At 39.4% G+C, this 15,672-nt stretch overlaps 1 protein-coding gene across 2 annotated transcripts in view; it reads right to left on the reverse strand.

Moving 5' to 3' along the window:
* plxnb3 (plexin B3) overlaps positions 1 to 15,672 on the reverse strand; it is a 52,743-nt gene that overhangs the window by 27,751 nt on the left and 9,320 nt on the right. The window lies entirely within an intron of this gene.

Consider the following 15,672-nt stretch of genomic DNA (forward strand, 5'->3'; position numbering starts at 1 on the left):
TGAAGTTTGTAGCTCTGTAGCAATTGACTGTGCAGAAAGTCGGCGACTTGCTTGATTTTATACACCTGTGGCCAGGCCAAGGGATTAGGACACCTGATTCTGATCATTTGAATGGGTGAGCGAATACTTTTGGTAATATAGTGTATAATGCCTTACAAATAATTCAATTTACGAACAGCCTCTTGGAACCTATTGTGCTCGTAAGTTGGGCACTGTCTGTATTGTAATTTCCAGAAACAAAAGCCATTATGAGGATTGCAAGAACATTTGTCTAGTTTCTGCTAATATCTTATACTGGTATGAATACAGGTGATGTTTTAATTAGATTCCATGTCTAATTAAATTTAATTAGACTTTCAAGGGCATAACAGTAATGTTTAAGCTGCCTCAATGTCTTTGTCTTGTAGTTGACACGCACACAAAGAAAACAAAAGCATACACAGACACACACTCTCCTGGGGGGGGGGTCATGAACTTTCTTCAGAGCGGCAGTTTGATCATCCTGGACGTATGTGTTTGACAACCATGACATACAATTCCATTGGGAATTAAAGCATGTTTTTGTGCATGCCATAATTCATAAGACATGTTTGTGTGTGTAAAAGAGAGCGAGCGAGCGAGAGAGAGAGAGAGAGAGCAGAGAGAGAGAGACACCTTCAAAGACATCTTCTCCACGGGAACTCATGTGCTGTTGTAACACAAACACAGACGTTGTCTCCAGACATACAGTAGTACTGTACAGGGTTTTTGTTCAGCATAAACAACAAAGGCAGCAGGAGATTTTAGAAATCCAAGACGATACACACCTGCTTCAGTCTGACATTAGTTGCAAAGTTATAATGTGGAATGACCTATGCACAAAGACTAGGAATGCACCAATCCATAATTAATAAAAAAAAAGAAATATAAAAAAAAAAAAAAATTATTTTTTTTATTTTTTATTTTTTATGTACAGTGTCCTTGAGTGACCTGAAAGGCGCTTATAAATAAAATGTATTATTATTATTATTATTATTATTATTATTATTATTATTAATTGACGTCTGTTTTCATACTGACTAAAAGGCTCAATCTGGCATCACATAATTATAATAATAATAATATAAACATTTGATCTGTGAATTTATAAGTATTCATTTGTTACATTTTGTTTTACAAAGAAAGTAATGTTAAAAAGGACTAGACTCTACCTTTAATTTATGAAACACAAATATTCCAGGAAGTGTAACATCAGTGGAAACCATCGTCTGGAAAATCTTAATATGATATCATTACAATCTGATCACATCTTAATCTCATGCCCCATGGTTATAGAAAAAATAAAAATAAAAATCTTAATTTAAGCTCATAGGGACACAGCAGTTAAAGATCTGTTGGCCTTTGCTTTGCCAAAAATGGACCAAACAAATCCTTACATCAAGCCAAAGAGTCATTAAATTTTAAAGCCAAGCTTGCAACTGTCATTCCAAATTCAATGTTGTTCTGTTTGTGTGTATGAGAAGCTAAGCTCCTCTATTGAAGAAAAAGCAACAACAGCTGTTTTGGCTGCATTGTTTAAACTGGATTCAATGTATGCACACACACACACACACAGAGAGAGAGAGAGAGATCCATAAGAACAACAGAGACAAGACAAAGAAATGTTTAAAAATACCCCACAGTCCCATTTCTTTCAATCTTCAACACACCGGTTGAAGATTGTTGACGCTAGACAAAAAAAAAATTTAGAAAAAAATATGAATAACCAATGCCAATTTTAGGATATATTTACACATAGCAATTTATGTTCTGTCCGTTGTAAAAGCAAATATTCTATACAGATCAACTGGACTAATGTAATGGTTTTCTTGGTTTTGAATGAGAAAGTCAAATTGTCAAATACACACAATATTCACTTTCAGGTGTTTTTGCGATGTATTTGTTTTTTTTTCTCCTTTAAATGGGATCACCGTAACAAAGCCACAGGGGAGAGGGGCACGTTCTATGTCCTAGGGTGCAATGGGACTACTGTCCACTTCCTTAACCACTAAGCCACCACTGCCCCAAGATAGAACAGCAGACATCTTGTGTGTTCAGGACACCAGATGGAAGGGAAGCAAGGTCGGGAACATTGGAGGCGGTTCCAAGCTCTTTTTCTGGTGTATAGCAAAAGAAATGGAGAAGGGATTTTTTTTTATGACAACAGGTTGTAAAGAGTGTTAGGGACCTGAATATAGTTTGAGAAGTTAAGGATGTGTTTTCGAATGAGGTCTGGAATGTGGCTTGAATTTGAACAACACAACTTGGATGTCAGAAGTTGGAGCAAGCTCGATGAAGTGGTCTAAGGTATGACCAGAGGCGAGATAGCAGTATTGGGTGAAAGGAACAGCGGCGATGACGAGATATGGTAGATAGATATGGTATAAAAGATAGGATTGCAGAAGGAGAGATGATTGTAGACTCGGAGAGGACAGAAATGGCTGTTGTCAATACCTGTTTTTGGAAGAAGGGGGAACAACTTGAAGAGGCCCTATTGGGAATATTGGCCGAATATTGGGAATACTGTCAGGCTAGAAGAGAGGCCAAATGAGCAGTAGCCAAGTCAATGGTGAGGTCTTGTGATTTATTGTATAAAATGTTAGACAGCAAGGAGGGGAGAAGGATTTAAACCGTATAGATCAGACCCGGGCATTTTAAGGCCCGATCCTGACTGGCTCCCAAAAGGTTCCTTGGAATTACGAAAATAAAACCTACTTTCAAAAATTTTGCATAATGCAGGGACTAAAACAGCAGGGCTTTTACTTTGAAACCTGTTTACAGTGTGCGTGTGTCATTTATGTACAGGTACTCTGAAACAAGTCTGAGTGCATGTGATTGGCAACAAGTCATTGTAATGGTAACCCTTCAAAATGTTTGCGGCAACAAGTCATTGTAATGGTAACCCTTCAAAATGTTTGCACATGCCAAAAAGAGAAAAAAGGTGGGCGCTGAAGGCTGTGGTTTCAAGAAAATATGCACTACTAAATATGTATTTACTGATGTCGGGGGTAATCCTGTGTGTTTAGTTTGTAGTGAGAAGGTCACCGTGTTTAAGGAGTACAACGTGAGTCGGCATTATGAGACGAAGCGTGTGGAAAAATACAGACATTTGACTGAGGCTGAAAGAGCGCGGATATCCGAAGATTTGCTAGCGAAGATAAGAAAACAACAAGGCTGTTTTACCAAGCTACACGCAGCCCGGGCTGCAGCAACCAAGTCCAGCTTTGTGATATCCCACAAAATCGCTAAAAACTGTAAGCCATTGTTAGATTTCAGTGGTTTTCACATTTGGTTGGGTCTGCAGCAGGAAGGTGCTAAGACACCAAAAGGCTTTCCCGAGCACACAGTCACATAGCCCCACACATTCAAAGAGAATTTCCCCCAAATTCTCTTCACACCAACTTTCTAGAACACCTCTACCCCCTGGGAACAATGGGAGATCTTCACACAACAATGGGAGATCTCCCAATCTACCTTCTCACAGGGAACCCTGAAGCCATCCATTCTACATGCCCCCCTGTGGTTGACTGGACTTCATGGCTCGGTCCACTTCCCTTGTGATAACCCCCCACTGAGCAACAAAAGGTTCTTCCCACACTTCTGAATCATGGAACAAGAGTGCCACATAGTGGCGACTGCAGGCCTCACATGATAACAAGAACAATAATATGATAGGCCCAAAGAGGCCTAGCCTCTCTCTTCCATTGGCCTACAAGATTGAAACCCACACCCGGGAAGTCGAAAACCACTCCCCCCATACAGCTATATAAGCATAAACAACTAACGATACTTTAGAAGTTATTCTTGAAAAGTCTTGAGAAGTCAGAAGTTATTCTTGACAGGATTTGCGTATTAACTACTGTTGTACGAGATTTCCTTGAATACTTCTCCAGTCGTTTATTTTGCTTTATTGTTGGACCTGTTTTGTTTTACGTTTGTTATTAAAACAAATCGCCCATCTACCGGCTGCTTCCACTCCTTGCCTGAAGACACCTGGCACAGCAAGAATCTTTCACCATTTTCAGAGGGGGAATTTGTCAAACAGTGCTTGGTGGACTCTGCAGCGCCAATATGTCCGGAGAAAAAAGAGGCATTCGAGAAAGTCCCGCTGTCCAGGCAAACGGTGACCAGAAGGTTGGAAGACATCACGGAGAATCTCCAACTTTTTTTGACTTTTTCTCCTTGGCTCTGGATGAGAGTTGTGATGTCCACGACACGGCCCAGTTACTCGTGTATCTCCGAGGAATAGCACAAGATTTCAAGATTACGGAGGAGCTGGCAGCAGTGAGATCAGTGAAAGGAACAACCACGGGGAGTGATTTGTTCAACAAGGTAAACGCATGACTGGACAAGCCTGAACTGAAACAGGACAGACTGGTAGGAGTCACTACTGATGGTGGTCCGACAGGGAAAAATGTTGGACTTCTGAAACGAATGCAAGATAAAATGACAAAATGTCAACAATGTAAAATTAACAATGTTGTTGATGTAACTAAGACAGTTAACTTTATCAGGGCACGAGCATTGAATTACAGGCAGTTTGTTGCACTTTTAGAAAAGCATGATAACGAACATGGTGACATCAGGTACCATACTGTCAGTATGGCTCAGCCTGGGCAACGTGTTAAAAAGATTTTGGGACCTAAAAGCAGAGATTCAAGAGTTTTGTGAGATGTAGACTGGATTGCAGATTTAGCATTTGCTGTTGATGTGACAGCACTGATGAATGAACTGAACACTAAACTGCAAGGCAAGGGCCTTTTTGTTCATGAAATGCATAACCTGGTCAAGGCTTTGATGAGAAAATTGCAGTTTCTTTCAAATCAAATAGAGAACAACATTCTCACACATGAAAACCCCGAAAAAAGTCCAACCATCAGCTGGTCACCTCTGCAGGTACTCATCTATGTTAGGAGACTTGTACAGTGAGCTTTGAAGATTTTAAAAACATTGAGGATGAAATGCACCTGATTTCCTCCTCATTTGCATGCAATGTGGATAACACACCCATTGATGTTCAGCTGGACTGGTTTGAGTTCTATTCCTCTCTCAAGGAGGAGAACTTTCCAAACACACTGCTGGAGTTCTATTCATCTCTCAAGGAGGAGAACTTTCCAAACATGAAGAAACATGCTCAGAAGATGTTGGTTCTTTCTGGATCTACCTATACATGTGAACATACATTCTCAGTAATGAAGTTTACCAAATCCAGGTGAGAAACTGTGCTACTTTATAAAAGAATCAGGAGTGGCCGAGAAGTGTGTGAGAGTCCTGCTAGACATGTACAAAACCAGCAAAAAAAGCAGCTAGTTGGGATGTCAGAGTGACCTTTGGGTACAGCAGACAGAGGTGGGACCAAGTCATTGCTTTGCAAGTCACAAGCAAGTCTCAAGTCTTTGCACTCAAGTCCGAATCAAGTCTCAAGTCCAAATAGGCAAAGTCCGAGTCGAATCCAAGTCAAGACTGAAAAGTGTCAAGTCAAGTCCCAAGTCCTGCCGTTTCTGTTTTCGAGTGCTTTCGAGTCCTTCCATTTACTGCCACTCGTTTTTTGTTGACCATATCGTAGATTTTAAATCCGAACAACACGATCTTTGGTATCATTTTCTCTAACCCGCGCATTGTTCGACAGCTCTTTCTCATTGGTTGTCCCACAATTTGATTGGCCAACGTTTTATTTGATTGGATGTTGTGCCGACAGCACATACGTGCACAATGAGAGATACACAGCGCTCCTCAATAACTTACTTTATAATCTTTGGGTTTTGGAGAAAGTATCAAGTCTTGTCGAGTCAAAGGGCTCGAGTCCAAGTGAAGTCACGAGTCATTGATGTTAAAGTCCAAGTCGAGTTCCAAGTCTCTTTACATTTTGTCGAGTCTAAAGTCATCAAATTGATGACGAGTCTGACTCGAGTCCAAGTCATGAGACTTGAGTCCACACCTCTGACAGCAGATTACATCGTGTTTTGTGCCGAGGGTGGGAAGCAGGTAGTAAAGAACACGGAGAGGTGGAGGTTTGCTTTGGATCAAAGAGGAATGAGGGTCAGTGGGAGCATGACAGAATACGTGTGTAAAGGAGGTGAGGCAAGTGGAAAAATAGAGGTGTTTGAATAGATGTAGTTAAGCTACCTAGAGTCAACCATTCAGAGTAATGGACAGTTCACAAACAAGGTGAAGAAAATGGTGCGGTAAAATTAAATCGATAAAGAGTGTCGGGGTGATTTGTAACAGTGACTGTGACAGTAATGAAATTGAGTTTCCTCAAATTGAGAAAAAATTGAAATTGAAATTGAGTTTCCTCGAGTGATCCTGTGGATGCAAAATGCCAGCGAGTCTTGTCCTTGGACAAGGAGGTGTACAAACATAGCTGACTGAATGGAGTTCTAATCAAAAGACTAAAAACTGCCGACTTGAAAAGAATAATTGAGAAGAAGCTGTTTCTCAACAAGTTAGGAAAATAACATTTAAGTTGTTTCTTCAATATGGGAAAAATGAAAAATCAGATAGATCTAGATGACATTAATGTTACTTGAGATATTATTTGTTTTGTATGGCAAGTGGAACCATATATTTATAACTCATTTTAACCCATTTTAATCCATACATTGGCATCCTTCTCTACTGTACTCTACCCTCAAATCATTAATACATTCTTACTATACATCTCTGTCCAGATGATTTCTGCTTCAAAAACTTTAGACAAACTTAAAAATGCAGTCTTTTAAACACTGATTATTCCCATCCCTTTAAGGGAATGCAATTGTTCAGGTCCACCTCTGACCCTGAGTTTGATCCCTGTTACATTCAGTCAGACATAAATAGAAATGAGTTCCAGAAGTCAAGCCTCTTCTTCGTCATCAATTTGTTTTTTTAAATGAAACTTAAATCTCCAGCAGTAAGATTGGGTCACGTAAGATACTGCTATAAAGACAAACACTAAGAGAAGGGGAAGAGGAGAAAGATAAGAAGGTGCTTAATAAAACCAAGTCTTAATGTGTGCCATGTAGCTTTGCTATCTGTAGCTCCACCTCTGCAAAACAACTCCAGGAACTGAGGAGAGCAATGACCAGATAGAATGTCAGATTCAGGAGCTTCAGCTTCCACCGCAGCTCCAGTCAGACTGGTTCCTGGACAACAGACAGACAACCCTTGATATGACTGGAAACCCTAACAGTGACACTGCTAGTGACACAACCAGTGCAAAAACCAGTTACATGACCAGAGAAATAGCTATGGAACATCCACAATTCTCAAAAAGACAATATTGTCTCCAAGGGAACTTGGGGATCCCCCAAGGGACAGTGCTTGATCAAATCTAATCTTCACTTTATACTTCTTCTTTTCCTTTCAGCTCGTCCCAGCGAATCAACGTTTTCAGTTTCCTACATGTCCTCTCTCACTGCATCCATAAATGGTAGCTCTATCTCTAGCATTTTTCTACCAATGTATCCACTGTCCCTCCTTAGCATCTTTAACTCTGCCACCTCCAGCTCCGCCCCCTGTCTTCTCCCTATTGCTAGTGTCTCTAAACCATCATACCATCATGGCGTCCACCTCTCTAGGTTCTTTTCTAGCTGCTGTCTACTCTCACTACGGACCTGCATTTATTGTTGAACATTTGATTACAGAACTTGGTTACTGTCGGCCGTGACCACACCAAAACAATAGAACACTCCCGGTCTCACACATCAACTCAACTCGCGTTCATCATCAGACACATTCACAGACCCTGGGAAATCACAGAACACTATCATGAACATTATAACACTGTAACATTACTTTTGGGGTCGCTACACTACTTTCATCGCAGTACGACAGCCACCCACATCCTCAAAGAAAAGTAGCAGGTACTGCAGCTGAAGGCAAAGTAGTCATTGAATTCAGATTACAGCTCAAAATAAATCAAAGAATCAAAATCAAATCGAATCGAATCGTGACAATCGATTCTGAATCTTGAGTATCGGAATCGAATCAATTCTTGAAATTTGAACCAATTCCCAGCCCTACTACCTGCTAAATTTGCCTAACGGTGTAACTTCAGTTGTTGAAAGGCTCCCTTTATGAACAAAGCCTAAAGGGAGCCAAACAAACCAACAGGTGATCACTAAGTGACTGAGTATGTGCCGTCAGTCTTGCCTCAGTCCGCCCTCGCAGTATACAATGCTAAGAATTGTTGTCTGATATTGTTGATATTTCTTGTGTTATTTCTTTTATTTTCCATTTCATAAATCACGATGAGACCTAAAAAGCTAGTGAGAGTGGAAAAATGGAAATGGAAAAACTTGTGAGAACAACAACAGAAGTGAAGAAAGATTATACGAAAGCATGACAAGGGGTTCGTATTTCAGATTCAGCTTTACAGTATGGTTTTGCAAAGTCGTCGATTTGTATCATCCTTAAGAACAAGGAAGCAATAAAAGCAGCTAAAGTTGTAAAAGGAGTGACTGGGACCACGAAGCAAAAATCTCAGACATTAGAAAAAGTGGTAAAGTTGCTCGGCTGGCCTGGGAATGACTCGGAATCCCCCAGAAGCGTTGGAGGAAGTGTCTGGCTGTTCTTTATTCTATTATGTTTATCTTTTTTTTATTATATCTAATGATTTTCATTTGTTTTGTGTATGAACTTGTACACAAAATACTGTTGTAAAAGTTTAAATAAGCAATCATCCGGGGTCCAGAACTAATTAATTTTACATTGATTCCAATGGGGAAAATTGTTTCAGTTTTTAAACCTTTCACTTCATAAATGGCCTTCAGGAACAGAAGTTAAGTTTGAAAACCGAGGTTACACTGTATTGTTTACAACATAGCGTCAATTCAGAAGCATTGCATATCACAAAAAGCATAGGGACACTTGAAAGACATGCAGAGTTGAAAACAACAGAGCTGTGAAAAACATACAGCATTCAAAACACTGCATGCAATTCATTTGGGATTGATGTACAGCAGTTCCCCGAGATACAAACATCCGAATTACGAACATTCGTAGATACGAACAACAGCTAACTGATATCCACAAATGTTCGTAAAATGCCATATTGCGTTCACAAGTTCGTATTTTGAACTGCGTGCCACATCCAAATAGTTCCCCTTTCTGCCACAACCCACGCCGAGCAGCACCATTCCGCATCTCCTACACTCATCTCCCTCATCTTGCCTAGTTTGTTCTTGCACATACAGTATCTCAGCATGAGCATCTCAGCGTGTTAGGCTTTTTTTTTTTCCTTAGTTCTTTCCTTGTCACCTTGAACTACCTAGTCTACGTTGAGTAACAAGGTTTGAGGTCAAGCACAAAAAAGTTTACAGCTGGGATTTACTGTTCAAGGGTGCTAGTCCGTAAAGTCCATGTTTATACTGCATTTCACTGGTGTTTACACTGGCGTCAGCTGTTAGCCCTGGGCAGCGCTAGGAGGCCACCCCATGAAAAACCTGAGGTGCACCAACAACTGAGGAGAAGAAGACAGGGCACCTGAGCCAGTGAGAGGCGCTGTGGCTAGAAGAGACAATGCGGACCTGTTCTTACGTTCATTGTAATTCTAACTAGATGGGATGGAAGTAATGTTCATTTTGTCCAATGCTGTAATTGTTTAGAGACTAGAAACAAACAGATTGGTTGAAAGCAATGTAAAATGAATATCTGATAATAACAATAATATGGTTGTTATTTTAAAATCTCACTATTGTTTTTGCTGTCAACCTTTCAATCTGCATGGAGAAACAGTACCATGCACTGCGGCCTCCTCCCCTCCCCACGCACCAAATCTCACTCCTGCCAACTGACCAAAGTTGGCAATGCTAACATAAAGTTTAAGGTGTTTAAAAACTGTTACATTTAAAATGTGTGAAAAGGAGATGACATGTTCAAAATCACTAATGGAACAACACTCGTTTGTATTTTGTAGCATTTGTATGATAGATAGCTCGACAGAGAGCTAGCTAGCTAGCTAGATAGACAGATAGATAGCTAGCTAGCTAGCTAGGTAGATAGATAGATAGATAAATAGATAGATAGAATACAAATTGCTGCAACACGTTGCAGAAACAAAAAATACGAACTGACCAAAGTTGGCAATGCTAACATAAAGTTTAAGGTGCATAAAAACAGTTACATTTAAAATGTGTGAAAAGGAGATGACATGTTCAAAATCACTAATGGAACAACACTCATTTGTATTTTGTAGCATTTGTATGATAGATAGCTCGACAGAGAGCTAGCTAGCTAGCTAGATAGACAGATAGATAGCTAGCTAGCTAGCTAGGTAGATAGATAGATAGATAGAATACAAATTGCTGCAACACGTTGCAGAAACAAAAAATACAAACTGACCAAAGTTGGCAATGCTAACATAAAGTTTAAGGTGCGTAAAAACAGTTACATTTAAAATGTGTGAAAAGGAGATGACATGTTCAAAATCACTAATGGAACAACACTCGTTTGTATTTTGTAGCATTTGTATGATAGATAGCTCGACAGAGAGCTAGCTAGCTAGCTAGCTAGACAGATAGATAGCTAGCTAGCTAGCTAGATAGATAGATAGATAGATAGATAGCTAGATAGATAGATAGATAGATAGATAGCTAGATAGATAGATAGATAGATAGAATACAAATTGCTGCAACACGCTGCAGAAACAAAAAATACGAACTGACCAAAGTTGGCAATGCTAACGCTAATGCCTCTAGATAGCTCGACAGCTAGCTAGCTAGATAGATAGATGGATAGATAGATAGATAGAATACAAATTGCTGCAACACGTTGCAGAAACAAAAAATACAAACTGACCAAAGTTGGCAATGCTAACGCTAATGCCTCTAGATAGCTCGACAGCTAGCTAGCTAGATAGATAGATGCTAGCTAGCTAGCTAGATAGATAGATAGATAGATAGATAGATAGATAGATAGATAGATAGATAGATAGCTAGATAGATAGATAGATAGATAGAATACAAATTGCTGCAACACGCTGCAGAAACAAAAAATACGAACTGACCAAAGTTGGCAATGCTAACGCTAATGCCTCTAGATAGCTCGACAGCTAGCTAGCTAGATAGATAGATGCTAGCTAGCTAGCTAGATAGATAGATGGATAGATAGATAGATAGAATACAAATTGCTGCAACACGTTGCAGAAACAAAAAATACGAATAATTACCATATTACTCCACTGTTAACGTGACTGGCTCCCAGTAAAAATATAGAAAAGACATTATTCAATTATAAAAGCACTAATAAACAGGCCACGTTGTACAGTATCTTAAAGACCTCATGGCACCTTAGGCAACCTATTGACTCACTCCAAAAAAAGAAGGTGTACTTGTTTTAAAGTGAATAAGAGTAAAAGAAGGAAGGAACGTGAACTACTTTTCATTGTGACACAGCACTCACCGCCACACCACAGCACACAATGAAATGTGACCTCTGCATTTTTCCCCAAAGTGAGCAGGGGGCAGCTTAAGAGCAGTGTGTGGGGGACATGACTATGCTCAGAGAACTTCAGTGGTAAATTAGCAGCTGGTAGACTCGAACCTGAAACCTTAAGTTTACGTGCTCTTTTCATGTTGAACCAGCTGCCAGTATGGGTTCTAAGCAGACACCCTATCCACATTAAATGTAAAACTTGAAACATTTCTCTGCATAAAGCTTATAAGTAAGGCCATGTACAAACCAGTGAAACAACCAATGTCAAGAACAGTTACATGACATGTGACACGGTCAGAGAACAGTATATCAGAAAACAGTTAAAGAAATCTGTAAAACCACACAACAACCAGCCTTCTTAATAGGGTAAAAGAAAAACACACGAAATGGCCACTAATGAAACAATAATGCTTAAATGTCTCTATCAGTGAGGATAACAGTGAAAGAACCAGCGAAATAGTTCCACAACCTGTGAAACAACCAACAAAACGTTCCATTATGATACACTAAAAAATTCACTAAAATGGATTCATTTGGTTTTTTTTTTTCCTCACTGAACTTGCTCAAATGAAAAACAGACCGACTTGGGCATCCATGTCCACTAATGAATCACAGTCCCTGCAATTAAAGTAAATTAGCAGCCAATTATAACCTCAGAGGGATGGGGGTGCGGGGGGTGGGGGCAACAAACACACAGACAGAAGGAGACGCACCGATAAGAGCCGACGAATCGACACAGAGACAGGTACTTACTTCAGGAGACAGCCGTCCTTGTTTTCATTTCTCAGTATAAGACACAAAAGACATGGGAGAAAGTGAGAGAAGCTGCTGACCGGGGCAATAGAAAGAGAGGGGTGAGCGAGCAGCTGTAATCCATTTATTGTGAACCACGCATTGTTCTGAGAGGAGGGGCAAAAAGGAAATTCACGCCCAGGGAGAAAGAAAAAGAGAGAGGGTGGGCGGTTCAGTGAAAATTGGGGTGGGCGTGGCCACATAAAAATAGTACGGTGGGGGTGGTCAGCTTCATTAATATTTAATCACCTATTTGGGGCGTGAAGTTTATAAAGAGAGCAGGAGAGGACAGACAGACAGACGGACAGACGGACAGATTCGGAAACCCTTATCAACTGTCTTTTTAGGCACAAGCATCCTCGGAAACCCTCATCAACTGTCAACTGTCTTTTTAGGCACAAGCATCCAGGTTTTGACCAGGACGTTTTTTGTTTTTTTTTTTGTGAAACATCATCCAGAACCTACATAACCTTCATGTTCTCACCTTCTGCATTCTGATAGAAAATACAGAAAAATGAGATTCAAAAATAAACTTGTTTCCTCCATCTCTGTGGAGCAGCTGGAGGTGGGACAGCATGGTCCCTCAGCTGCTTTGATTCCCCTTTATCAGCTGCTGCAGTGGAACCTTGACTAATCCCACTGAGACCAGTGCAGGATAGGAAACAGCTGGTGAGCTCACAGCCGCGAAACATCAAAGAAGAACATCCGATAAGTTCTTCCGTGTGCTGCGCATATATCTGTTGTTCCATCTCTCCCATCGTCGTACCTCTGACCCCACACACACTTCTCGTAAAAAACGAGAGATTTAAAACACGTTCGTGTTTTTGTGTGTGTCAAAGCTTAGCTGGGAGTGTTTGTCCACCTCTTATCGAGCGTCTCATGTATTATTAATTCTCACACATTTACACACCGCCAACAATGCATGGATCATTGAATGTGGATGTGTGTGTGTGTGTGCGCGCGCACACACAACTCAGGCTGCGTGCTTTCTCTTTGTGTGTGATTGATGTGTCCTTCTGTGTCTGTGTGTGTGTGACAGCTGGTGGACCGGTGTGATGTGGTTTAATGTTTTTGCATTAAGTCTGTTTGAAAAAAAAAAAAAAAAAAACTGAGGCCATTGTGATCTGTTGGAGCAATAAACCTGGACACTGCTGAGTCCACCGTGTCTAAGTCTGTCCACTTGTCACTGCTGCAACACTTTGCTGCTTTTTGTGCTTCTCCTCCGCTGAGCCTCATCAGGGTTCAATACTGGTTACACTTAACCCTTTCACGCATGACGGTCACTACAGTGGACAGCTATTAAAATGTCATTTTCTATGATAAGAATAGGTTTTGATGGCAGTGTTGCATTTAATCCTCTACAATGGACGGCGTAACATAAACGCCACCCCTGCCAGCAAAACCTTTTCTAATCATAGAAAATGCCATATTGATAGCTGTCCACTGTAGTGACCGTCATGCATGAAAGGGTTAAATGATGTAGATTAGATTAGAATTACATCGTAATGAGAGCATGAACACTTAACACTTGTTAACAATATTTTAAAGCTGTGGCTCAAACACTATTCTTAAAAAAAAGAAGTCCATAGAGGCAATCAGGAATCACTGTCAGACAAGAGTTGCTGGTAAACTATCTTTTTTGTGGTCTTATTTGAATTTGATTAATTTGGTGAATGGAATGTTGCTTGAGTTATTGTCATTTTTTTTTTTCTTATTTTAATTTGATTCATTTGGTGAATGGAATGTTGCTTGAGTTATTGTCATTTGCAGTACTGAACATTTTCAAGACACAGTTAAAAGCTTCATATATACAACTGCTCTGCGCTTTTTGTTTTTTTAAATCACAAAGTTTCAGAAATTAATCTTTTTGAGGAGGTTATGTATTACAAACGTGCATAGGTTATCCCAGTTGTTTTTGAGCTACAATGAATTACTGATGGGGTACATACATTGTGTTTAAATTTGTAACTTGTAAAGATTATTTACTTCAAATTTTTTCTGTCTTGCGTTCGTAAAATGTTTAATTAGTGCCACGGTCCTAAAGTAGCCTGTAAGCATTTTGTAGTCTGTTATCCAATACATACATACTGTATGTCATAATGATATGTACCATAATTTCCGGACACATACTTTGAAACCCTGTAGCTTAATCAATGATGCAGCTAATCTATGGATTTTTACAGGCTAGCGAAGTTCATACCGCTAGCGATCAATGACTTTTCTGGTAGGCTACTGTATGTTATACTAGTAGCGTATGTCTAGTCTGTGAATGGCTATGTGCGTATATGTACATGGGACGCACGCGAGAGAAAGAACGGCAGAGAAAGTTGAGAGCAGTTTGAGTCCTGTCATGTTGAAGTGTGAGTTGGTTATACAGGAGCTGTATAACCAACCAATGTCTGTTTATGTTCTGTTGTGGTCGGTGGGGCTGATAATAAAGACCCCAACTTCTCTGTTTCTGTTTAGCTCAGCACAAAGTGAAGGGAGTTAGCCCCGGAGCTAATGTTAGCTAATGTATAGGGTGCGGCCTATATTCAGGTGCGCTCAATAGTGGAAACTGCAGTTATAATAATATAGCAATAGTTTGTTATTGTTTTTTTTTTTTTACAATAAAATATTCTGCATTACTAGTCTGCATACCAATCCCTCTTCTACTACCTCTAATAGTAATATTAACAACAACAATCTGCTTTTGTTCCGCTTTTTTTTTGCAGACATATAATATAATATAATATAATATAATATAATATAATATAATATAATATAATATAATATAATATAATATAATATAATATAATATAATATAATATAATATAATATAATATAATATAATATAATATAATATAATATAATATAATATAATATAATATAATATAATATAATATAATATAATATAATATAATATAATATAATATAATATAATATAATATAATAAAAAACAATAGTCAAGATTTTAGGGTGTGGCACATTTGTGTGCGTTTTTTAGGGGCTGAAGCTTTTAAAAGGGACAAAAGATAAAGGACGCGTGAAGAGGCTTTAAAGGAGGAGGAGGAAAAGGAGGAGGACAAGTGAGTGTTGGGGGAGAAATGAGGTGGTGAAAAGGGGGGGTTATAACGCTCCACCACTGCTTAAAGTGAAACCAACCCACCGGGCACGCCGGATGAGCGTCTGGGGAGGGGAGGACGAGGCAAAGGTGACAAGCAGTAATTGGGAGGCAATGAGAGGATGTTTCACACCTCGACATCAAAAAGGGGTCACAGGAGGAAAAAAAAAAAAAAAAGACAAAAGATATATGATTTTAACAAAATACTAGACTAAATAATAAATAAATGCAAACTGGACTGAACCAGACTAAATATGGCAAATTGGACTACATCAACTGGACTAGGGATAAACAAACCACATGACTATTAAAACCATTTTGGAAAAAAAAAAAAAAAAAACGAC

This window comes from Cynoglossus semilaevis, chromosome 10 (assembly GCF_000523025.1).
Source record: "Cynoglossus semilaevis isolate Cse_v1.0 chromosome 10, Cse_v1.0, whole genome shotgun sequence".
Classification (NCBI taxonomy): Eukaryota; Metazoa; Chordata; class Actinopteri; order Pleuronectiformes; family Cynoglossidae; genus Cynoglossus; species Cynoglossus semilaevis.